General features: G+C 38.8%; 1 protein-coding gene across 2 annotated transcripts in view; it reads left to right on the top strand.

Moving 5' to 3' along the window:
- Positions 1 to 13,344, top strand: part of TMPRSS2 (transmembrane serine protease 2) — a 40,687-nt gene that overhangs the window by 6,531 nt on the left and 20,812 nt on the right. The window lies entirely within an intron of this gene.

Genomic DNA, 13,344 nt, shown 5'->3' with positions numbered 1-13,344 from the left:
CATGGCCCCTGGCGGATCACACCTTGCTAGCCACTCGGTCACTCACACTGCGGCACTGGTTTCTAAAGCAACTACAGTGTGGTACTGAGCAGTGCCACCCTATTCAGTCTCTATGGGGCTGCCACAGGGTGAAGATACTTGTAGCACCTACCCAGAGGCAACAATTCACTGGCATGAGGAAGCGGTAATCACACTGCAACCTCACTGCCAATCTGGACATAACCTAAGTATACCAGCCTGATCCTAACCGCTATGCTAAACCAAGTCTTTTCTTTACAGAGCCCAATATCTAAAGCTCAGCTAAAAAGGGCGGAGGAGTTACCCACCCTCCCTTTCCTTGACTGTTATTTATGTATGTTTTATTTTTTAATTCCTGAGGCTTATGATGTTTGCGACCATTTGTGATATGGTCAATGATTTTTTTGCTGGACTTGGTTTTCCTTGTGTAAACTATTCTCTGCCCATGTTTGCTTCATGCAAATAACATATAATCTGGATGAAACATGGCATCTAGATAGGCTTGTCACTCTAGAGCTGACCTTTTGATCATATCTATATACTACCATATACTAGTATGTTATATATTAAAAGAAGAGGAATGTTCGTCATCTCTACCAAGCTCTGGTATTCAAAAGTTTTCTATATAGTAATATCTTTGGAAATGTTTTAGTGTATGTAAAGCCAAAACCTTTTTTTTTAAGTTTGCATAGAGTAGGAGAGGGTTATAACCCAAGATGATTTATATTTTCTGCCAACAATAATTAAAGGAAACCTCCTCAAAGAGAAGAAATTGTTTAGATTTCAGGTACAAGTGCAGCCAATGGAAGATCTCCAATCTTTTCTGGAGACAACCCAAATGTGGGCTTTTCCCTCACTTACTACCTTTATGATTCTGGTCAAAATAGGGTAAATCTATTTTTCAGGGATAGAAAGGATAGCAATAGAAACTTGACATTGTCTCGCTCTATTCAATATTATATGGGTGGATAGTTGCCTGTGCATACATTGTAAAGAAATTTGAAAGCATCGTAAGTGTTCCGATTACATTGCAGAAAATGAACACATATTGCTGCTTGTGATGAAGGATTTGAAAGGAGCTATCCAGGATTATGAATTGCCTGAATAAAGAGGTGCAAAAATTAAGGAAAATGTTCTTAATATAGCTGCTCGAGTGTGAATTAAATTTTTTTTGGTGGGGGAATTAACTTTAAAAACATATTTATTACAATAACTGATGGTCTTAAGTTTTATGTCTAGCCAAAACCTTTTTTTTTGGAAGGGGGTTTGGGTAGAGAGTGAAAGGGTGGAACCCTTCCTAGGAAACTGCTAAGCAGTTCCCTGTAAAAGAATTATTGAATAAATTAAAAGTTTCCTATGACTTCCTGTAATACCCAACTTAGATATTATTTTAGTAGTTTAGGGTATAGAACAAGTACTTAACTTTTAAGGTAGGTCTTCAAAGAAAGCAGCAAGGGTAACTTCTCTTCACTCCGAGTTGCTTGATGAATAAACCCCAATCTGATAATCCACCCCAGCCACTACTACATCTGGTGTCCTAGAAGGCATAGGTAGGATGAAGGTAGAAATGGATATTTACATTCCTAACTTTCAGTTTAAACTTCATATAATCATATCCATTCATCCTTGTAGATGTTGATAGTCCAATTCTGAGATACAGGGTGTTACTACATCCGTAGCTTTCTATGCAGATTTTGTAAGATCATGGTAGGAATAGGGGGTGAGCCTAGATCATGTGTGAAAAGGATTCCTCAAATAAAGTTTTATAAATGGATTACTTTGCTTATGATGGTGAGAAAAGATCACTGCAATTGTTGCACGATTTTATAACTCTATCTCCCAAACCAATTTAGTTCTGGTAGACTACTACTACCTTCCTACTCAACGCCGCAGCCGCTTCCAGGCAGCAGTCTCTATATAATTGGTTGAACAGCATTCAGATTATCTAGCTACAATTTGTAATTGTTCATTTGCAATTTCTGCCAAGGGATATAAATGGAAACCCTAAAGGGGGTGAATTATAGGTGGCCCAATTCTGACCACCAATGTTAAAGTTATATATAAGGAACAGTACAGGTTGCTTACTTCTAGCTAAATGTAAAAGCATTGTAGATAGGGATGAGTAGCTAGGTTGATCAGTTTGGGTGTTGCAGTTCCATTCTGTCATCTTGACACACTTTTTAATGGCAGGTAAGAAAAGCAGCTGTGCTCTATATTCTGACACTCCTCTGGTCTTTGTTTGCAGTACAAGTCAATAGATACTGATGGGGACCCCGTTAAAATTCATCCATAGGGCCCTGGTATTTGTAATTACCCCTCTGCCTGATAAGTTTCATCTTGTGAAAACGATTCATTTACACATCACTTCCTTCTAAATACCAAATCTTTCCTTGGAAACTCTATGGCAGAATGGATTGTATGCATTGGATATGTAAGCAGCACCTATTCCTTGCATACAATGTTCTGTGCTTAGTGGTTTCCTCTCTCTGCCAGCCTGTTTTAGGAACAATGGTGGTGTTAATACCTGTCTGGCTGTTAAATTGATGTTTGCTTTTCCCTGTTTTATTGTACCAGGAGGATTACATTTACAAGAGCTTTACACTGTAAGATTGTTATCTAACCTGAGCTCGGTATTAAAGCTGAACTTCATGCAGTGGTAATGAATCATAAATTATGCATTATATAGTCTTTAAAAAAAAAACAAATGTAACGTTTTTTTTTTTTACATACAGCTAGTACCTGAGTCTAATATCTCCTGCACAGCATTAATAGAGAGCAGAATAAAACCAGGAGCCAATCAGTCTTTGCTGCATGCCCATATGCCAATAAGGTCAATGCTAACTGGAGAAGAGATGAAGACTTGAAAGTCTTGCTGCTACTTTTGTGGTCCAATCAGCATGCAGGGAGATAAAATCGGTTTATGGCTGGGTAACATTAAAAGAAACAATGTGTAAACTCCTACGATATGTGAACATTTCTCCACATTTAGTCTTTAAAATGTCTGTTGATCCGATTACAAATCCAGGGAGTTTCTACTCTTTTTGTCGTGAACAAGCCATCCCCTGCAGGACTACAGAATAAATCCTATCTACATAATATAGAAGATATGACATGAGCAGCCATATTATTGGTGCACAATGCTTTTCCATGGTCTCAGAAGACACACTTGGTCTTGCAATTGTCTTCAGAGGCTTGCCACCCTCTCTGAGCAGATTCATTGAGCACTATTGGTGCCAGAGTTTTTCTGGGAACAAGCCATTTTCCAAGAAAAAATGCAATTAGGAAGATTTTCTTTTTCCATATAGATTGAACACTCAAAAAGTGCAAACAGTCATATAAATGGACCGTAAATAGATGGCAAGGCTATAATTGGCCAGTTTGGGTGAAATGTCCTACAAGACAATTTATAGCCATTGATCAATTTACAGGTTGCTTGGGATCTTCTCTCTGACTTAGGCTAGGTTCACATTAGATTTTTGTTGTTGGAAAGGACTTGCATGAACAAGCGCTATACATACCATGCCTTTCTGCTCTATAGGCACTCTCTGGTCTTTCATTGTTCATGGATCCACCCAGACGGATCTATGAACAACGTCAGACAACTGCTGTACACATGTTGGATTCTCATCCGATACTGGTCCAGAAGCCAGAATCAGACAAAAACATCTAACGCGTGTATGTAGCCCTAGCCAATGGGTAAAAATGGTGCACAGATTTTTCCATTGCCCGAGAGTCCTATTCTTACATACCAATAAAATGAATCTCCACATACCGCTCGCTTTTTGTAAAGCTTGAGTGGTGTACCAGGAACCAAAATGGCCTGTCTCATATCCTAAGGCATGGGAGGTGATTTATCGTGTTCTACATTTATGTTCCCCATTGTTTGCTAAGTTTTTCTTTCTATGATTGTTTTCTTTCCGCATAGTATAGCAACAGAGTTTCATTCATTGCCATTGGTTGTTTGCCTTCCTATTCAAATGCACACATTAGGTAATGTAGGTTAAAGGTAAAAGTTTGAAAATGCAAATGATGGCATGTGTATGGTCAGCAAAGGACTGTAACAAACCTACAATTACTAATGGTGATTTTTAGGGATAAAATGTCAACTGACCACCCACCTGATAGTTACCCACCTGATAGTTGCCCACCACTGCCTGGGTTGTTTTTCTACAAGTTGAGGCAGGGCAAATAACAAATATTTTGGGTGCAGCCAATTCCCAGAAATAGCCACTGGGGGTGATTGATTTAAAGATGTGATGTGTAAAGCTGCACATAGACAAGTTTCTAGTAACAGTACAAAAAGAGGACTGTATGTACAGCACTATGGAGAGGGGAGGACGAGCAGGAGGGACCCCGCTGCATCTTCCCCCATAGACAATGATGGTTGTCCCTGCTTGGTTGTTTAGTGATCCGCCTCGTGACCACTGTACACATGCTTGGGTTTCACCAAAGACAATCATGATAGGTATTCTTGTAGGACAATCATCCAGCATGTGTAAATAGCTTAAGGGGTGGAGGCCTTTTGTTGTACAAGCAGGAAGATTCTTAGCATATCTGCGAACATACCAGGTAGGTAAATCAAACATTTTATAACCACTTGTAGTTTATTGCCCACTAGTAATTTGTATATCTTCCTTTTTATAATTTTTATTGAAGAATGTTTACTGCCTATTACATAGATTTGGGAATGATCTGAACAAACACTATCCTATACAAACACTATAAAGTAAAATATAGAATATTGTCACTTACTCAGCTCATTCAATAGGGTGATGACGTGCTTACTTCGACCATTCAGGAAACAGATCCTTAAAAAGCTGCCATGTGATTGGAGGACTGCAGGGAACACCATTTCACCTTTTTTCCAAGTTTACAGAACAATCGCTTTGCTAAACCTTGTAAGAAGGATTCATAAATCATTATCATTGTGAAGCAGTGTGTATAAAATGCATAAATATGGCTGTGACTGTAGAATTATAAGAAAAAGGTAAAGGAAAAACTTCTTGTATAGGTATCATTTTATTTGCCCTACTACCCCTGCACCCACCTGAAACTCTTACATTCACTTTCATACTTTTGTGTCAGATCCAGCTGTGCCGACAAGCTACAACTTTCCCAACCGATGGGCTTGACTTATTAAAGATCTTTAAGGTTGGAGAGCATTCCGGGTGATCCAGCAAACCTGGAATGGCTTCCCTAAAAGACATTTGCTATTTGTTAGCAAATGTTTTCAGTCCTGGACTAGATCCATTGCAAGTTTGCTGGATCACCCAGGTTCACCGATGAAGTTGTATCTTCTCCAGCCTTGAAGAGCTTTATTAAATCAGGATTAATTTGTCAAATCTTCTGCACATTGGCATACAAAAGCACTATCATTACTACGGAGGCCATCTATAGCTGGGGCAGATGGGCTTTCCATATTAGGGAGTGCGTATGCATAGGAGAGGGTTGTTGGGTAGCTTGCTATAGGCTGCAGGTTGTGCATCTGGTAGCAGCGTGGAGAAAGTGAGTAAAAGGAAGAGATGGGCTGGCTTAATGAATGTATTTATAGCAGTACAGGAGGCAAGAGTTCAAATCTTTGTGAATGCCACCCCAATGCGCCATGCCAACTGAGCTGTTGTGTACCAGAATGCTTGGTGTTGTACTGAGCATTGCCATGCAAATGTAGAAAAAGAATGAAAACCAAGAAGGGGCAGGAAGGAAATTTAAATCTACCTAGTGGGTTCACAGGCTGAAAAGAATGCCTTGAATTAGGCTTTACATTTGCTGACCAAATTAGTAGTGACAATGGCAGGTTTGGACCTGTATATGATGACAGCAGCAGAGCCGCTGTCCCCTCCTTTTCCCTGTGGGCAGTTTGGAGCGGTGTTTGTCTTTCTGAAGCCAGGAAACATGAAGCCTCATTAGAAGATCACATATGTCAGGAACCATCTATATCTTAGTATAATCCCCCAAAGTATTGTATTTTCTTGTGCACAGACCTCAGATAATCGCAATTGGTCTCACCGTTCCAGGGAGATTTACTAACCCTTGCCAAATAAGCCTGTGTACTTTGTGATCAAAAGATGTTCATAAGCATATGACTGAATTGTACAGTAAAAATGTATTTGCACTCGGCTACACACGGCACCACTCTGCAATCCTGCAGTTCCCAAATAAATATCCAAATCTGGGTAGCCCATACCGCCCAACTTTCAAAATTGAGAATAGAGGAATGTGAACATTTATGCAGAATATGAAGAATGAATACCCAAATAATAACTTGTTAAACCTGCAAGTCCCACAGTTGGGAGTTGGGCTTTAAATATTGAGATTCATACATGGTGCTTAGCCTACCAAGGTGATCTGATTTTTCATTCAAAAAGTGCTGTCCTGCACCTGTCTCACTGTGTGCATTAGAAACTGCCACAAACCAAGCATTATTTTCTGGCTGGAGGACTTCCAGCATTATCTATACCTTTCCTCCATAGCCTAACTGTACCTGGCCTGCCTTTATTTATTTAATACATTTGTTTTTCAGTCTTGTAGGTTCATCATCCAAAGTGGGAATTTTAGGGTAGTATGCATGCAAATGCAACCTGTCTAGGAATGCCCAACCAATATCAATCCATGTAGTCATTTTCATATTCTTAGACAAGAGGAACCAGGGATGGTGAAATATAAGCCAAAAAAACATAAACTTAACGCTGCCATATATATACTAAAACATGATTATTGATAGAGGAATCGGAGAGTGACAAAATCACTGCACAGTCCTAGGGAAGCACACTTGTCCTGCATATTCTGTATATTCGGGTTGTGTGTGATTACTGTTCAGGGCATTGCACATAACTCAGAATAAATTAAATGAAATTAATAATATCTTGTTTTTATATAGCACCAACATTTTACACAGCTCTTTACAAAGTAAACATATTACATAGTCATGTCACTAACTGTTCCTCAAAGGGGCTCACAATCTGATGTCCCTACCATAGTCATATGTCATTACCAGTCTAAGGCTAATTTTGAGTTAATTTAACTGCACGGGGATGTGGGAGGAAACTGAAATGCTCAGATAAAAACCCCACGGGGGTAATGTACAAATTTCTTGCAGAAAGTGAGCTGGCTGAGATTTGATCCTAGGACCCAGCACTGCAAAGGCAATAATACTGGCCACAGCCAAATTTCCGAGGGCTGCCTTGTTCTGTGTTTAATGGGTAGCATTACCAGCTCAATAAATGCTCTCACTGCCGGGAATAGTTATTTAATAAAAGCACGACACAGAGTTTACTAAGTCATAATTAGCATTGTTTGTTTGTCTTTGTGCACCATATCACAGTGAAAGCCATCATGGCAGCAGAGCTGTATTCTTCCTTCTATGCTGTGTCATGAATGTGCAATGCCAACTGCTCATAGAAGCATAATGTAACATGTTGTGACTTTCTATTTACCTTGTCAATTGTATTATGAAAATGTCAACACGTATGCCTGAGTAATCATTGGCACACCTCTGATACTGCTGCTAAAATTTGGTGTAATCATAAACATCATCAGGAATGTAAAGCTTTGAGGAAAGGTGAGATTTTCACCTGGCACAGGTGCTTCCCAAAGATAGAGATGTGTCAAAATTGTCACCTGAGTTCACTGACTTCAGCAGGATCTAGTGTGCACGGGGAAACTTTAGACTGGATTGGACTTTTGTTGCAGAAGCTGGGTGTCAAAGATTATTTTACTTGATACAAGTTGTTATACCTCCAGGGTTATATTCTCAGCATCATCACATTTTTTGGCATTATACTATTAGAATTAGCGGCTCATTTTAAAGCCCTTTTATAGTTTTAATCAAGTATGCCTAAACATTGAAAATTCAACATGCATATCTTATGGATAAAATACTTTATAAACTAAATTATGGAAAAAGGGACCATTGCTCTCCTGGTACTGGTCTCTCTGTAGCATTTATACACAGAGAAAAGCATCCTTATTTACTTTCTGAAACTGGTAAGAGGTACCACGCACCCCTGTCCCCAAAGCACTTCTTTTCTGACACATGTTCCAGATTACATGATAATTAATCTAATTACTGAGAGACAAGAACATAATCAAGAGAGCATAAAGCCAATCTGGGCTCAAGGTGCTCCTTTACTGATATTTTCAAAAAAAAGCCAACTAACAGGGCAAGTAAACTGAAAAAAAATCATAATATCTCTAGTCTCCAATCCACCGATACACCTTCCATGCAAATACTGACTTTCTCAAAGCCATTGAGCTAAACGGGCATCTCGCATGACAACGATTGGTCCTTTGGGCATGTTGCCTGTGAAGAGAGTTGGGACTGCCATTCGGGTAAATTCAGTTAATTTACTTGCACTTTAGATGTAATAACCTATTTGTTTTTTAGAGGGTTTTATTTTTTTTATTGAAAAATGGGAAAGGTTTGGAACCGTATGCAGTGTTACTGCTTTCCTGAACTTCCTCACTTTTCAAGGACAACCAGACAGGGCATAATGGGCTTCATCTCTTGCACCATGTTTATAGTGCCAACATTTTAGGTGTTTGGGGCTTTGCTTGCTATTGTGGTTTAAATTTTTGTTTGTTTTTGGGGAGAAACATGGCAACATTTTCAAATATTTATATTACGTAGGAAGAGAAGGATTTGCTGAGATAGGGTGCTTGAGAACCAGTGAGTGAGAGAAATACTCAGCCTTATCCTCCATCTTTAATGTTTGTATAACTAAAGTTTTTCTCCATTGTAATGTGAGGGATACATTTCTGGAAGGGATAAGTGTGGTGATGGGATTGCAAGGAAAGAGACGGCACTATAAGATTGCAGGAGGAATGTGTTTAAAGTAAATACCTTTTGGAGCTATGGAAAAAAAATGGTCTCAATGGATGGTCTACTTCCAAAAAGCCAGTTTGGCCAGTATGTAAACCATTGCATTTGATGAATGACAGGCATCTCTTTCACAGAAGCAATAACACCTTGATAAAGTTAAGGGAGTGGCATTTCAAAGCAAGTAAAGACCCTTCACAAGGCTCACCTCGTCTTCAAACTGCTTTATGTAATTGATCATTCACACAACCCAAAATCCAATGGCTCACAAGTAGAATAATTATCAGCATGAATATAGTTGGTACCAACTTTAAATCTTAAAAATCACACCTTAAATTCCATTTAATTAACAATTTACAACTGATTATCTAGCTTTTCATGGAAGCCCTCTGGTTATCTAAGTACACTCAATGCACGTAGCTCAATCATACATACAACTCGTCATGCTGGTTTACACACCTTCAGCTTAAGCTGCAAAGAGATCACTGACAGCAAAAATACGTGCAATTTACAGAAACCACAAACAATCAGATTTCAGTTTGCTTTAGTCAAAACATATTTTTTTTTACCTCACTTACTAAAGAGAAGTCCTTACAGATGGTGAGGGCGAGGAGAATTTATTCTTTTTCGCCAGCCGAATTCTGGTAATCTGCTTGTGTATCCTTGTTCATGTAGTTGTGCTCATGGATATAGTTGGTGGATATTTTTATCATGGAACAAATAAACAATATGGTAATATTAACATTACATGACAACAATATGAATATGGCTTCCTATAGGCACCTGTCCCAAGCTATGGAAATGGACATATAGTGATCCCTCCAGCTCCTCTAGGCCAAGATCGAGAAGGAAAAAAGAAGATTGAAATAGATTATTGTAAAATAAGTGCTATTGATTACATAAGGCTGGAGCCAAACAGCTGACATATGCTGGGGAAATGATCAAAGAAATATAAGGAGATATTTTATATGAAATGACCTGCAGAATTCAGATCTTCTAACAAGCATCCCCTACCTAAAGCCATTCTTTCTCTAGGACTTCACGGTGGCAGTTCCAAAAATTGACAAACAATGTCATTATCTTATTACTCACAAGCATTATTTTTTGTTCTTAAGCTATAAAGATATCAGGTAAGGTAAAGCAGCCAAGTATTGGACATCATATCAGATACTAGTAAAGTCTTGACGTATGCTATAGCAATATTCTTATCTCTGGTACAGAATGTAAGATTTGTTCTATTGCACAAGTGTCACCTCCGTATTTATTAGATAAGAATATATGGTTTTGTAAATACTGATACAAAGGCATAATGAGACTGTAAAAATATATTGCATGCAGTTCAAACACATGACACATCTTATGAGCAATGTGAGATGGTCTGCAGCAACAATACACACGTGACGTCACAGGGAAAGGGAATTCCCACCCTCATCCCTCTTAGGTCTAATCTGCTGCTGATTACCAGCAAATTTGCTGCTAACCTTGCACCCAACCAGCCAATCGGTAGTCCAGCTGAAGGTCCTAAAACAACACATAGGTGTTTGATATTATGCCCATTCTGTCATCTTTCTTGAAACCGATTGGGAATTCCAATAGACATCCACCAACGGGTCTGATCTCTCTTACCAAATGGAAACCTAAAAATTGGTTTCTTATCCAATTACCATTCAAACTCACTTTTAATGAATCAGTAAGGAAAATAAGCCCATGTGCACTAAGCCTTGCAATTTACAATGAGGGAGTAACCTCCATTCCCTTTCTATCCTGAAACAAAAAAGTTCCTTGAAACTTGAACATTAGCTACCCACCTAAAAATGAACACACTCTGCTAAGTAGTCACCCAGCACTAACTGTAACATGTTGCACTAACTGTCCTCTAAATGGTGACCATGGGAAAAAGATCAGCAGAAGCACTCAAGGAAAAATCACAGGAAAAACATTGGTTACCATTTAGTTGACCTTTCATGTGTCTAAGTATAGTTAATTTATTCTAAGTAGTTTATTGCCGGTTAATAAAGCACTTTGGATTTGACATCCTGCAATAAAATGTGCAGTAAATGTATGAGAATTTCAGGCAAAGGTTTAACCCTTCGGGACACCTACATATGGTGTTTTTCTGACTGTTTGGGCAGGTGCCCATTGGCTTTGAATTTGTGTTGATGGCATCAGTTTGAGAGATTTCTGAGCTTATTTGAAAATCCTTGGCAGGTGCATCTAACCTGCAGGTGGCTTCCTTATGACCTACTTTTGAGTGGCTAAAAGTGGGTTTTGCATTTCAATAGACTTGTATAGGCAACCAATACATGTTTGAAGCAAAGCCCATTGATGGATCCAAAAGGTGTAATTTCGAGCCACACCTCTATCCCTAGATATTCTTACCCTTACATTTTTACCTGAAAAATTTGTTTTAAATAAATACTTGCAGTTTTTTTTCTTTTTATAGGTTCATTTTATTAATTTGCAGTGTGTCTCTAAACTGCTTTGAAATGTTTATACTGTAGGAAGAGTTCCCTAGAGCAGCCCCTCCTTTGCACACCATAACTATTTCCTCTTCTGGGTGTGTTGAATTACTCTGTGCTGTCCCAGCTTCTCTGTCCCTCCCTTTACCTCCTATATATGTGGTTTCAAGGAGACAAGTGAAGGACAATACTATAAAATATCAGTTGAGTACGTCTGCTGGGTCAATTGACGTTAAAATAATGATGAGGCACCCACCAACAGTCTCTGCGCTTTTCTATGTTCACACAAGGAAAGGTTTTGCAGGAAATAAAAACCAAAGAATATTACAAAGAAAAAATTGAATGGAAAAAAATTGTTGCGATTGATGTTCTATTATTGGAGCTCTGTATGTATAGGTAATATTGCATAGTTTCTTTCAAAGAAAGTAGAATTGGACTAGAAAAGGTATCCCAATTGGGAAGGTTTACTCTTGCGTTTTCTGGTGACATTTTGGATTCCCTATCAGTTTCTGTCTTGATGAGGATGAGGCAATCCAGCTGGGGCATGTCTGTGAATAAAAACCTGACCAGGGTTTTAAACTTTCCTTCCTCTATTTAAGAATAAAAAGTTTTTGTATACTGTATATACTTTAACTGCTCCAATTTACAATGACGTGACACCTGTAAAATGTCAAGGGATACATATCTCAAAGACTGTAATACTCCTTTAAGGGCAAAGGAAGTACTAAATGTATATTTACCAACCCAGCTGGCATAATCAACTACTCAAATCCAAGTATATGTCAAAAAGCTTGAAGAAAAGTTATAGATATATGATACCATGTAAAAAAAAAAAAATCAAATTGATTTAGGTTTGTAAGGCCATTGGTGCTGGTAAGCAGTGCTGTGCCGTACACCATTTTTGGTCCTTGGTTTAGGTACACTTTTTAATATATAATATTTAAATACTGGTTGTCAAGCTGGTACACTGATCTTGGCATTAAGTGAACATTCCACTGATGCCAACCCTTATCTCCTGAAGCACTGGGCATCTCCTCATCCTTCCATAAGGGTTCCTGGGGAACGCTGAGCAGGTGAAATCACCCCAGTCCATTGCAAGAGCAAGTGAGATGAGATCTTACTGCTTTGTATTACCCGGTAATCTTGCTGTGAAGGCGGTGGGGTCATCCTTACATTGGCGCTGTGGGGAGATGTTGGCTGCAAAATGAAAACAAGTCCAAATTTTTTGCACTGATAAAGAACTCTTATGATAAAGGACCTTTTATGAAATACATCCAGCCTCAGTCTGCAACAGTCCCCATGTTTCTCTAATGAAAGGTTTCCAGGTTGTAAACAGGCCATTTCTTAGGAATGTGTCTGTTTTGCATGACCGAGAACTGAATGTCTTTCTTAAGGTTGGTTTTGTGCTATTGCTCAGAGCAGAAGGCTAACCGACTGTCGTCAACACTGATGTTGCACAATGTAAAGGTCACAGTGTCATCGTCATGAAGTCATGGAGCTCGCTCATGAGAGTCGAGAGCTGTTATGTAGGATTTCTCTGACTAGTGCTGTGTGACTCAGCAGCCAAAAGCACAAAACAAACAAAAACCTTATATTTGTTTTTATAGTTTTGAATTGACAAAATACATACAGACGTTGGATTTTTTGGTCTCTGAGATGATCATTTGTGATTGTCTTGGGTGAAAATCTAGAATTCCTATACCTAACCTCTTTCCTGCCGGATCAATGAATGACCAAAAACTCATGACCGTTGTTGTTTCCTTTTGGAATAATGTAGCGAGATGTCACACGTCCTCACTGGTTCTTCCCAAGTGACCATCTCCAAAGTATTCACAGCACTGTCTGTACTGTGCTCATTCATTCCTACGATTGACGGAAATGATCACCTTGTTGTTTTGGGTCCTCAATTGTACATGGCTTTATGTGGATAATTATGGATCATGTGTGCAATCATTTGATCAACCACTGTATTTGGGTCGCTCACCCATTTGATTACTGTTTTCTGTCCATCTGATTAATTTTCCAAATCTGCTTCTGTGCGCTAAACCTTAA

The sequence above is a fragment of the Pyxicephalus adspersus genome, chromosome 1 (genome assembly GCF_032062135.1).
Source record: "Pyxicephalus adspersus chromosome 1, UCB_Pads_2.0, whole genome shotgun sequence".
NCBI classification, from domain to species: Eukaryota; Metazoa; Chordata; class Amphibia; order Anura; family Pyxicephalidae; genus Pyxicephalus; species Pyxicephalus adspersus.
This window is presented reverse-complemented; position numbering and strand designations above follow the sequence as displayed.